Source organism: Elaeis guineensis, chromosome 1, assembly GCF_000442705.2.
Source record: "Elaeis guineensis isolate ETL-2024a chromosome 1, EG11, whole genome shotgun sequence".
NCBI lineage: Eukaryota > Viridiplantae > Streptophyta > Magnoliopsida > Arecales > Arecaceae > Elaeis > Elaeis guineensis.
In genome coordinates this window covers 164,866,048-164,877,464 of record NC_025993.2, presented here as the reverse complement: position 1 = coordinate 164,877,464, position 11,417 = coordinate 164,866,048, and the positions used below count along the sequence as shown (strand labels likewise).

At 36.6% G+C, this 11,417-nt stretch overlaps 1 long non-coding RNA gene across 1 annotated transcript; it reads left to right on the top strand.

Moving 5' to 3' along the window:
• The first annotated feature begins 277 nt into the window (after positions 1–277).
• Positions 278–9,989, top strand: LOC105060503 (uncharacterized). Its single transcript, XR_012137956.1, has 3 exons — positions 278–434; positions 7,822–9,220; positions 9,862–9,989. It is a non-coding gene; the product is annotated as an uncharacterized lncRNA (long non-coding RNA).
• Positions 9,990–11,417: the final 1,428 nt, after the last annotated feature.

Sequence of the window (11,417 nt, the reverse complement as noted above, 5' to 3'; positions counted from 1 at the left end):
CGATTTTATATTCCATATATAATAATTACTATTTTTAGCTATGGCCGTATCCAAACCTACTTGTAGTCCATGCTTCCTTGCTTAGCCATCTATATAAATGAAACAATTGTATATAATTGCGAATGTTTTATACGACTCACACCGTATGGCACGTTGAATCACATACGTCACCTATATATAGAAGACCTTTCTACCCGACTCACATAGTATCCCGTCGTAGGCTCGTAGCCTATAAATACGACCTCCAGCTCGCGCGGGTGGGCCTTTCCCCTTCCGATTCTTGATTCACGACCAACGAACGTCCACCCCTACGGTCCCCCTCCTTCCCGCTTTCGAAAGTCGGAACGGAGGGTTTTTTCCCCCCTTCCGACGGTTTAAACGTACAAGTTCTTGGATTTTTTTTTTTTTGATCGTTGTTGGTGCTTTTTCTCGAGGTATGAATTCTTGGCCTTCTTTCTTGTTTTTTTTTTTTTTAAAGTTGATCGTTCTTTGTCTTCTTCTCCAGGTATGAGTTCATGTTTCTCTCTTTTTCTTGATCGTTCTTGGTGCTCTCTCTTCGGCTTCGATCGTTGTTTAAGTTTCTCGTGATCGTCCTTAGAGATCTGAAATTTTAGTTTTTCGACTTAGGATTTCGATGGGTGTTCCTCGACACTTTTTATTTCTTTTTATTTCTCTGGACCAGAGATTTAATGGAGAAATAAGGTTTCGATGCTAGGCATGTTGTGAATTGTATTTCTGTTCTTCTAAGTCTGATCATCAAATTTGGAGTCGCCATGACATGGAATGGTATCGAAGCTGTGGCAATAATGGATTCGTAGGTGATCCATGATCTCTTTTGAGAGCTCTAAGTGTCTTCTCAGAGAAATTTTTGACATTACATATTGTTACCTTGTTTTATTCCGAATTGGGGTTATTGAGGGTTTTCTTGAGCCGTAATTAGAGTTTTTCTATATGTGTTTTTTGTTTTCTTTCTCCTGATCCGTATGTAGGGTTTTCTACAGACATTAGATGACCTGATTTAACCATCAAGATTTAGTTTTGGAAGCAATATTTTGTTTTAGTTTTTTTTAATAACTTGCCTGAAGTGCACTTCGGTTTGAAGTTTTCTGTATTGCTTTGATAGTTGATCTAGCGTCATTACTGATATTAGTAATTTTTTTACCGAGAATTTTGTTTTCTAGGGACTAAATTTACTGCAGATTTTTTCTATACATTCCAATGTCAACATCAATTCATATATAGTATTAGTTGTCTTAGATAGGTGGATCCATTTGCAATTCCACTTTTCTTCTTTTTGTCAAGTCATTTTCACTGTATTAACCTTTTGTATGGTATCTGTTACAAGTGATTTCAATTTATTTCCTCCCAAGAACTTGGTTTACAAGAATAAAAGCTTCTCTTTTCTGTGTGTGCTAATGTCCACTCGTTTTGCAATTGCATTGTTGATCATCATCACTACGTTTTGGCATGCCCTATCTTTAATCTTTTGCATATAATAATCATCAAGAAACTCAGCCTCCATGGAATTATGTATTCTGAATATAGAAGCTACAGAGGCTATATGTTCTCAAAAGATGTTAAGTTATGGTCTCCTAGCCAACCTCATTGTTGTCTTATGTTAAGTCTTAGTCAACGAATCTTCTCTCCTGTCAAACATCTATAGATATTTTTTACTGCATAAGAAGCAAGCAATCATGCTCGTTAGCATCATGTCAGAAACTTAAATGAGCAGCCATTATCACAAGGCTCACATGCCTGCAGGGCTTATGTCTAGAGCAGTCTTACTATGCCTTTTCCATTTCATCTTGGTCATAATATACTTATAATGTTACTGAAGAATTTATAGATTGCTTTAATTTTCTTTTGTCTGTTCCAGAAAATCTTGATTTATATTTGAGTCATAATTGTATGGTGGATATTATATTCATTTTTATGACTTAAATATTATGCCTACTATATTCATGATTTAACTCATTGATTAGTTATGAACATAAAATGATCTTCTTTTTTTTTTTTTTTTTTTTGCCTAACACCATCCTATTGCTGATTAATAAGAGTTCCGCTCCCTTTTTCATTTTTGGTGTTGATCTTGTGTCCTATATGTTCAAATGCTCAGACAATGAGAGGAAATATTTTGTAGTCCCTTAAAGACTATAATTCGTTCATCTTTTAAATTTGATTCCATTCACAATCGTTTTGTTTCCAAAAGCTCATCTTTCTTTCTGGCTGGTGGCTTTCTTTAATAAAATACATTTATATTGTTTAAATTCTTCCATAAGTTTCATGAATCCTGATGATAATTCTTTAATAGCCTTGATTTGTTTAATTGCTTCCTATGTTGAACTTGATTGAAACCATATGCTGGTTCAGTTTTTGTCCTTGTATGATCTACATTTCAACCTGTATAAATAACAGTCTCTACCAAGTGATTATTTTAAATCTTGACCACTGCAATCTGAAACTTTATTTTGTTCATGGCTTAATGTCATTAGAATTATTTAGGACTCTCTGGATCATGCTTTCTTAGTTAAAATATTGTAATGCAAAAACTCGCAGAATGTGCGAGCAATCACATAATCAAGTGCATAACCATCTGGTTATTTGATTCTAACAATGATCAGTTGTGATATGTTTAGTTGATGTGGTAAATCCTCTGGTCTGGTTATTTTTGTTCATTTTAATGCAACCTTTTCTCAAACTGTGAGTATTTAAAGCTTGCTTTGAATCTCATTTGGTGTTCGTCCTTCTCCAAAAATGGTTTTAATATATATCTGTTTGGACCACAACTGACATGAAATTCTAAGTTCCAATCCTTTTGTCCAATCAAATCTTCTTTATCGAGTTCTTAATACAAAATTTAACTAAAATTCTAATAGTCATGATTCTACTTTTATGAGTAGGATGAATAGGAGAGGATCCCAATCAAAATTTGAATCATGCCCTTATTCATGTTTTATAATGAATTCAACATAGAGACCTTATTATTATGTCGGCCATTTCTTAGATCTTTTGTGATTTTTCTTGGATCTGTCATGTCTGATGTGATCATGATTTTGCCAAAAACTCTTTTTGTCATGACTATAATTCCAATATGTTCATGATTCTTATTTGATTACCATGACATTCATTTATTAGGATCTGATCTCATCTCAATTCATCATGAACCTAATTTGATGGTACTTCTGGTCAAAAGCAAATCATTGCTTATTGAAGAATTATTTGATCTTGGTATTTAGACTGTTACTTTTATTCTAATATACTTTCATGCTCTTAATCCTGATTCAAATGTGTTAACACAAGGGCACAAGAGAGAGCATGTTGCAATCATTTTGTTATGGATTCATTCCAATGCTTATTTTGATTTCAATCATGATCGCCTTCTCTAGATCTTTGATCATAAACTCTAAATACTTATCCTAGTTGTCAGTGTGATGAAGGTCACCTTGTGTAGTTACCTTAGCCTATGCTGAGAAAACTGAATACGTATGGATGTGTACAAAATCTGAAATGTAAACCTTTTGGCTTAGGTGCTAAGTGCCGTAAGCATCATTTTAGATGACATGTTTTGAAAACTAATTCATATGACTTCTCTAATATAACTTTTTGATTTTGGTAACATTTAGTTATAAGAAAATTTATGAAACCTTAAGATTTGAGCAATTACTTGGTATTTGGAAGTTGAAAAAGTGATTAGGAGCCAAAAATCAATGCTCTGAACAAAAGTTGGGAAATCAACTTTTAATTCTTGAGAACCTGGAATTTTTTAAGTATTTTTCTTGTATTCAAATAAGGGTTACTCCTTATTTATGTGTAATATCTTAAGTGAATATTCTCTTCTTCCATTTATTGGTAAATGATGCTGCATGCCAATAAGTCCTGTTCCAGTTAGCCTGTCTACCTATTTATTTTCCATTGCTACCTGCTAAGTCACCTAGTTAAGCCAACCGACCAGCACCAGACCTTAATCAACCTAACTAACCGACCCATCTAATGTCCACCTTAGTTGGACCCACACATAGAACCACCTCTCTCTCTACCTATAAATAGCATGCAGTTGGGGCAAGGTTGGGAAGGAGAAGGTGTTGGACCTTTAGAGAGAGGAGGAGAAGAGGAAGGAAGCTTAAGTTAAGCATTTTGGATTTGATTGACTTTAATTTGTAAGTAACTTTCTCCATGGTTTTAGATTTAAGTTCCTTATTTGATTATTGTTTCTTTTGAATCTCTAGTCAGAAAATGTTATCTAAGCCAGAAACAAAACTTTATTACATAATGATAAATGACATGGGCACTTTTGGAAACAAAAGCATACACATAATTAATTTAAATCCTCTGTCACCCATCTCACATCCCATGGGATCTCTGTAACTTGCCAAATCCTGTTCTCTCTATCCTAACTAATATTTATTTAACAAACTTATTTCCCTCTTTCTCCCTGACAACTTTATCCACCTCCTATTTTTTCAATTTTTAATTTCCCATTTTATTTTTTAATATTAATTATTATTTCTCTAATGTATTTTTTAACTAAACATGCAGTGCATATACTGTATGTTAGTTTTAATTAAAAATTTAATAGATTGGTTAGCACTCTATTACGATTGATCAAAGAAAATGGTCTGGGTGTCCATTTGGCAAAATCTCATGTCTAGCTATATCACTTGTCATCAATAATTATGAAATAGATAAATTGCTAGGACAATTGTTGTTGTTCTTGTAGTTACTTTTGGTGTCAAACTATTGAATTGTCAAGTATATGGAACAAGTCACAAGGTGTGGGTGTAATTATATTTATTAGCCATGTTGCCAGAGTTTCTATGGTCTTTTTAGGGCTTGTTTGATGAATGGGCCCAAAATTCCAGGGGATTCATGCGGTGGGCTAGTGTAATTAGGCAAAAGCAGTTTGGGCTAGGCTTCTATTCCTAAATGCCCAGGAGTCTTTAGAGTGGGCTGGCATGAATCCTATAGGACGAAAAAAAGACCTATTGAGATCTTTTTTTCCTCCGTATAGGATTTAGGCCAGCTCGCTCCAAAGGCTTTTGGGTATCTGATAATATAAGTCTAGCCTACATTGATTTTTCCTAGTTGCACTAGCTCAACCCATGAATCTTGTGGGATTTTGGGCTTAACCATCCAAACAGGCCTTTACTGAAATTCTTGCTTGTAAATTTGTTTATTTATTTATTTGGATGTGGCACCTCTTATACCTTTCCATGGTCACATGCTCCAGTGGAGCTTTGTTTGTAGATGATAACCACCTACATGTGTTGTGTACCTCCCCTTGCTATCTTTTGGGTGGTCCTAGAACATTGATATTGGACCTACATAAAGAAAGAGGGATGCTTTTGGTTCACATGGACATGCATGTAGATGTCATGTCCAATTGCAGCGTTCCATTAGTCAACTCTAATGTGCAATTCCACGTTGCATGCTTGTAACACTCGGCCCAATTGGGCCCAGAATTAGTCCACAGTCCAAAAAAAAAAAAAAGGAACGGGAAGAAGACTCCCATCAGGAGTCTTCTTCTCCGATGAATCCCGATCGGAGAAGGGTTCTAGGATCCTTAAAACTCTAGGACTCTCTATAAATAAGACTCTCCTCTCCCTCACGAGCCTCCACCGGCGACCGTTGAGCTCAATTCTTTTTTTTTTCCCTTGGAAGCCGCGGCACTCTCTTCTTGTATTCGTTGGAAATCGAAGGTCGAAGAGGCCATCGGAGTTCAGGTAAGGGTTCAATTTTTCTTCCTCTCCCTCTTTTCTTTCTTCTCATGGTTTTAGACTCCTCGCCGGCCATCAGGATCGCCGAAAATTTCATGAATCATGAAACCTCTGTTCGGCTGGAACTTTTTCCTCTCTTTTTCGGCCACCGGCGCCGTCGGTTGCGGCATCTCACCCCTAGGATAGGACCCTCGTCCCTTTATCTCTCTTTTCTGAAGGTATTGGCCGTCGGTGACCGGCCAATGACCGAAAAACAAAAGAAAAAGTGGCAGTCTCCTGTTTTTCCAATCTCTTTTTGATTTCTCGCCGGTCGAATCTTACCGCCGGCCATCCCTTGCTCCACCGCCGCCTCCACCTACTGTCGGACATCCGGCCATGCCGCCACCCTTCATCGGAGCCGAGCCACCGAGCCCCCCTCAGTCCATCCTCTGTTTGGTCGGGAAGAGAAAGAAGAAAAGAAAGAAGAAGAAAAGAAAAGGAAAAAGAAAAAGAAAAAGAAAAAAAAAGGGAAAAGAAAAAGAGAAAGAGAAAAAAAGAAAAAAAAATAGAAAAAAAGAAAGAGAAAATTTTCTCTCCCTCCTTTCTCTCTCTTTCCTGTCTCCTCTCTCTATCTTCTCTCTCCATCTTCTCTCTTTAGATTCTCTCTTTATTTTCTCTCTCTAGACCTTTTCTCTCTCTCTTTATGAATTTTGTCTCTCTAGAGTCTTTCTCTCCCTCTTTGATTGCATCACGGACCCTAGAATAAACTTGAGATGAAAATAAGATGATCTGAGATTGCTTCGAAATTCGTGCAGTAGATGAATTTCAACCTGGTCCTTATTCGAAATTGATAACATCAATTATGGTTAATTCATATTAAGTCACCCTGATATGACCGCTGATGATCTCGATCATAATTGCTTCATTTGAAGGATACAAAGATTTTCTCTCTCTATTTTCTCTCTCTACTTTCTCTCTCTAAAATTTTTTCTCTCTAGAATTTTTTCTCTCTTCATGAATTTTCTCTCTCTAGAAGTCTTGTGGATCAATGGAGGGTCCAGATACTCAGACAAATTTTGATTTTGGATAATCCTAGGAGAAGTCCTGGATTTATGTTATTAGGATCGATTATCGATAATTTCTCCATATATGATTTTTATATTTGATCAGGATCATGAAGAGATACGGTTGTTTGCATATGATATCGAGTTGAATATCTTGTTAGAGAAATTTATAAATCAAAGAAGAACATTGATTTCTGTGTTTGGATCAGTCACCGGTAAAGGTAAGAATCTCTGTACATGATCACTATTATACATGCTATTTTACCGTTGGTCTTGCATCATTGGTTTTGCATCGTTGGATTTGAGATCGATGAATTTATTATATCTGAGATACTGTTATTTGATTTTGAGCATGAGTATGTTATGTCAATATATATGTATCAGAGATTGATGGCATGATTATATGGATATGATATATCTAAATTGATCATAATATAAGTCGGAATTGATTTGATGAAATCAACATATAATGATTAAATGAAAAAGAGAGATGGTATGGACTAGCTTTGTCATGTGGAACAGCCCGCCAGGAGCTTATGTCTGGGACAGCCTGCTAGGAGCTTATGCCTGGGACAGCCCCCACTGGCTTATAGGTAGATCAGCCGGCCAGGAGCTTATGCCTGGGATAGCCCGCCAGGAGCTTATGCCTGGGACAGCCTCTCATGGGCTTTCGTACGTGGGACAGCCGGCCAGGAGCTCATCTTGAGACAGCTTTGAAAGGCTTTTAAGTGAAAATTGATTCAGGTAATGACTGAGATATAGACTTGATTAGTCCAGAGCCAGAAAGAAAAGGTTAAAAATCATGTGATTATGAAAAGAGAAATGAAAGATAAGACATGAAACAATTGTTGAACAAAAGTGTTTCACTTGTTAATATATGATGATGCATTTCTTTTGACAAGACAGATAAATTATAGATGTTTGAATTATTCCGGATATTGAACATGAAATTTTATGTTTTATTGTTTATTCTTATTTTCAGATTATATTATTATATCGGTGTGATATGAAAATTCTTATTGGGCTGTAAAGCTCACACCTCTTTATCTTTTTTTTCTTCTCAGAGATACAAGATGCTTATGATTGGCTATGGTTTGGATTGCGGATGAGCAGATGTATAAATAGAGTGTCATAGTATCTGATCAGAAGATTGAAGAAATTTAATTTGTAATTATGCAAGGTTTTACCAATTATTGTTGAAATTAATTGTTATGGATGTTAATGTTGTAATGATTTAATTTGGCCTTGCATATTCTTTAGGGCTTGTTCCAAGGAGTGTGCGGCTATCATGTATCCGAACCGGCTGTTGGGTTCGGGACGTGACAATGCTGCAACCTTGTAACCATTAAAAAGTGCTATGATCCTATATATAAAGATGACTCCAAACTGTGATATTATCTTACTTTCGTAATTTTACATGCTTTGTTATCATTATTTAACATATTATTCAACATCCATGATACATATTGATCCAGATTTGCTGTACTAACTTGTAAGATCCTGTAGCATGTGTATTGAACTGTTCGGAATTGTCCCAAACTGTCCGGTTCCATGTTACATTGACCTGTATCATCCTGTTGTGTGTACTACCAATTGATAGTGCTTGATTTTGAATGGTATCATGGCTGGACATGAGAAAGTAGTGTGTTGGTATGTGTGCATATACTGTATCATATCAATAAGCCATAGTAACTAATTTCGGAACAGTGAACCTTGCATAGTCCCTTTTATCGATGAGGTGCATATCAAATGGTCATGTTGGAGTCCCATTTTTCCATCAAGTACCACATGGATGGAAAAATAATATGGATTTTCACGGATTAGGGATGAGATTATGTACAAAAAACACGGTGCAACGTCTCATATTACAGCCCTTATCCTTTCAACGGCAAGATACCTTTACTGTTGTAGATTGTGGAGGTTATCTGCTGTCCAGCCCTCTTGTGTGCGCTCAATGACTCTTCCTCTGTTCTTTCTCTCTCTCTCTCTATGTGTGTGTGTGTGAGTGTGTGAGTGTTCCTGCATTGTCCTTTCTACTCTAGATGTGAAAATCTAGCTATCCATCTACGAGCCTGAATTTTTAGCCATCTGGTTTTGTTCCTAATTTTTGTAACTACTTGCTCCCTCTGAAGGAGATCACCATGCCCAAAATTCATTCGGAAGTTCATGGAGGTATATTGGTTGGGTGCCTTTTTATCTACCATCATGATTTTTTTTCCCTTCTCCATTTTGTTTGTTCGGTGCCCTCTAAAAAGTGAAGTATAGGGATATTGAGAGTATTTGGTTTCCTTATTTCTTGCATAAATCAAATGTTGATTTCCATTCTGCAACCATATCATTATGTAGTTGGGAACAGAGAAAAGCTGGAGCCCTTATGCTATCTGGTTTTTCAATCACTTCTTCTCTGGGGATGAGCTGGATGGAAACTTTGCCAGAAATGGGTTAGGAGAAGCAGAACTTTTGGTAGGGACATCAATAAATCCTCCTACATGAGATTTTTATTAGTAGGGTCATCACCTTAATTAGATGATCTGTGGTTTTGCATCAGGATTTGGATTAAATTTATGAAGAATCAGAATATAATAAGGAAGCAAGTTGCATGGATTTTGAGTTTGGGTTATGTAATTCTTTTCATGCTTGGTTGCCTGTGCAAATAGATTTTCAATACTTGATGCAGCTTTATCTAAAAGAATTAGGAAAAAGAAACTCTTTAATAGATCTCCTTTTCCTAATATTCCTCATTCTTGGATGTCCATCTTGAATTGTATAATGACAGTTTAACCTTTGAAACTTGACTTGTCTGTCTAAATTTTTATATATGAACGGAATTTAGTTTGGTGGCATAAATATAGTTATGTAATTCTTGCTTTAAAGTCAAATCTTGAACTGGTAGTGGATATATGGAAAAACATGTAGAAATATTTATAAATTCATATGTCATACTGGATTGTCGCAGATTGCGTGTTCTAATATGTAAAATTCTCGACATTTCCATATCTTCAATGTTCATGCTCGCCCAAAGAACATGTTGAAATGTTCACATGGAACATAAGGGTGCAGAAGTTTGTTCTTTCTTGTTTGACGTCTTTTGACGATGTTGATAGATGGAAGCCGTTACGAGACTGACCGCCATCAAACCTCCTGTATTAATTGGTGGGGTAAAGAGAGGAAGGGAGGCTCTATTTCTCTCTTTTCTTCAGGCAAAATGTTAGTGCTCATGATCCAGAAACTCTTTTTTATTGTAAAACTAGAAGCTCGTCATTCGTTAATGTTCTTCTTTGGTGATGTCATTTGGGAGCAAGAATTTTTATTCATCTGTTTTTTCTAGTGTTGTCTTAGTGTTTTTCAGAACCAAAATCACTCTTGTTGAGTGGGCAAGAGCAGGATTATTAGAATTGCTGGAGTGCCATGACGTCTTGTGCCAGTTTGTCCAGCATTCTTCGCAATTCTCTCTGAAACACGAAAAGAAAAGGAAAAAAAAAAAAAAAAAGAAGTGCGTTGATGACATGTCCGGACTTACATTGGCTGATATATTGCTGATATGATAAATGACAGTGATTATAAATTGCGGGAAAATTTAATGAGGGGTTAAAATCTAGAAGAACCTAGATTAGTCCTACTCGGGTGCTAGTCCCGCATGACCGCCTAGCTGAAAATCATCTATTACAGCACTTGCCACACAGGCTTCGGTGTCAAGTTAGATGTCTACAAGTGTAGCTTTATTGTGTGGCTTGTAAAATAAACGCATCTAGTTCATGCAAGCCTGGATCAAACTTAGCTCATTTGCAATTGAGTTTAGCTCAAGTAAGGTCGCTTTATTCTAGGTTGAAATTGATCTTTTTGTGATTACGCCGGATTAGTTAATAACTCGAGTTTATGAGCAGTGACGCATGAGCAACCAAGAAACTGCCCAAATGTGTTGTGGCGAGTCTGTTCATGTAGTTCTTAGAATGACTGGGTTGCTTGTAGGTATGTCAGGCTTACTACCATGTAAGTAGGAGACATAGTAATCAGAGGCTTTCATGGGGCCTCTCAGCAAGGACTAGACAGCTCGGGAGCTTCTCATGAAAGCTCGACAAGAAAAAACTGATAAAATAAAAGGACAAAAGTTGGCTCCTCTGCTTTCTGATTCACTATCACATGAAACTCGTGACATAGGACTTCAAGCCATGATTCACCACATGAAAGGCAAATGGCATGGAGGGACTACCTACTTTTTGGGTTCATCTCATGAAACTCTTCTAATATGCCACTCTATGCATTTCACAGCAGCAATGCACCCACAGCTAGCTTTTTGCTTTGCTCTACCTACTGTGATGGTATTCTGTGCTATCCAGCTATCTGCTTCAGTCATTTATTTGGTCTGTTACTATTTTGTTGCGTTCCATTGTGTTGCTTTGTATTATTTACGTCTTGTCTATTTCTTTGGTTCTGTTCCCAAGTCAGCAGGTTCTGTGGGTCTGTTGTAACGTATCTACTTTGTCCCAGCTTTCTGTTTTAATATAAGTTCATATCTTTCACCAAAAAGGGGGAAAAAAAAAAAAAAGGGCATAAAGGGACCATATCTGATTTTACCCCTGGTCCAACACAAGTCCCTCTGCTACTAGATTGGTATAAATATTACAAAAAGCCTCTCTTTTGTCAGTTTGTACTATTCTCA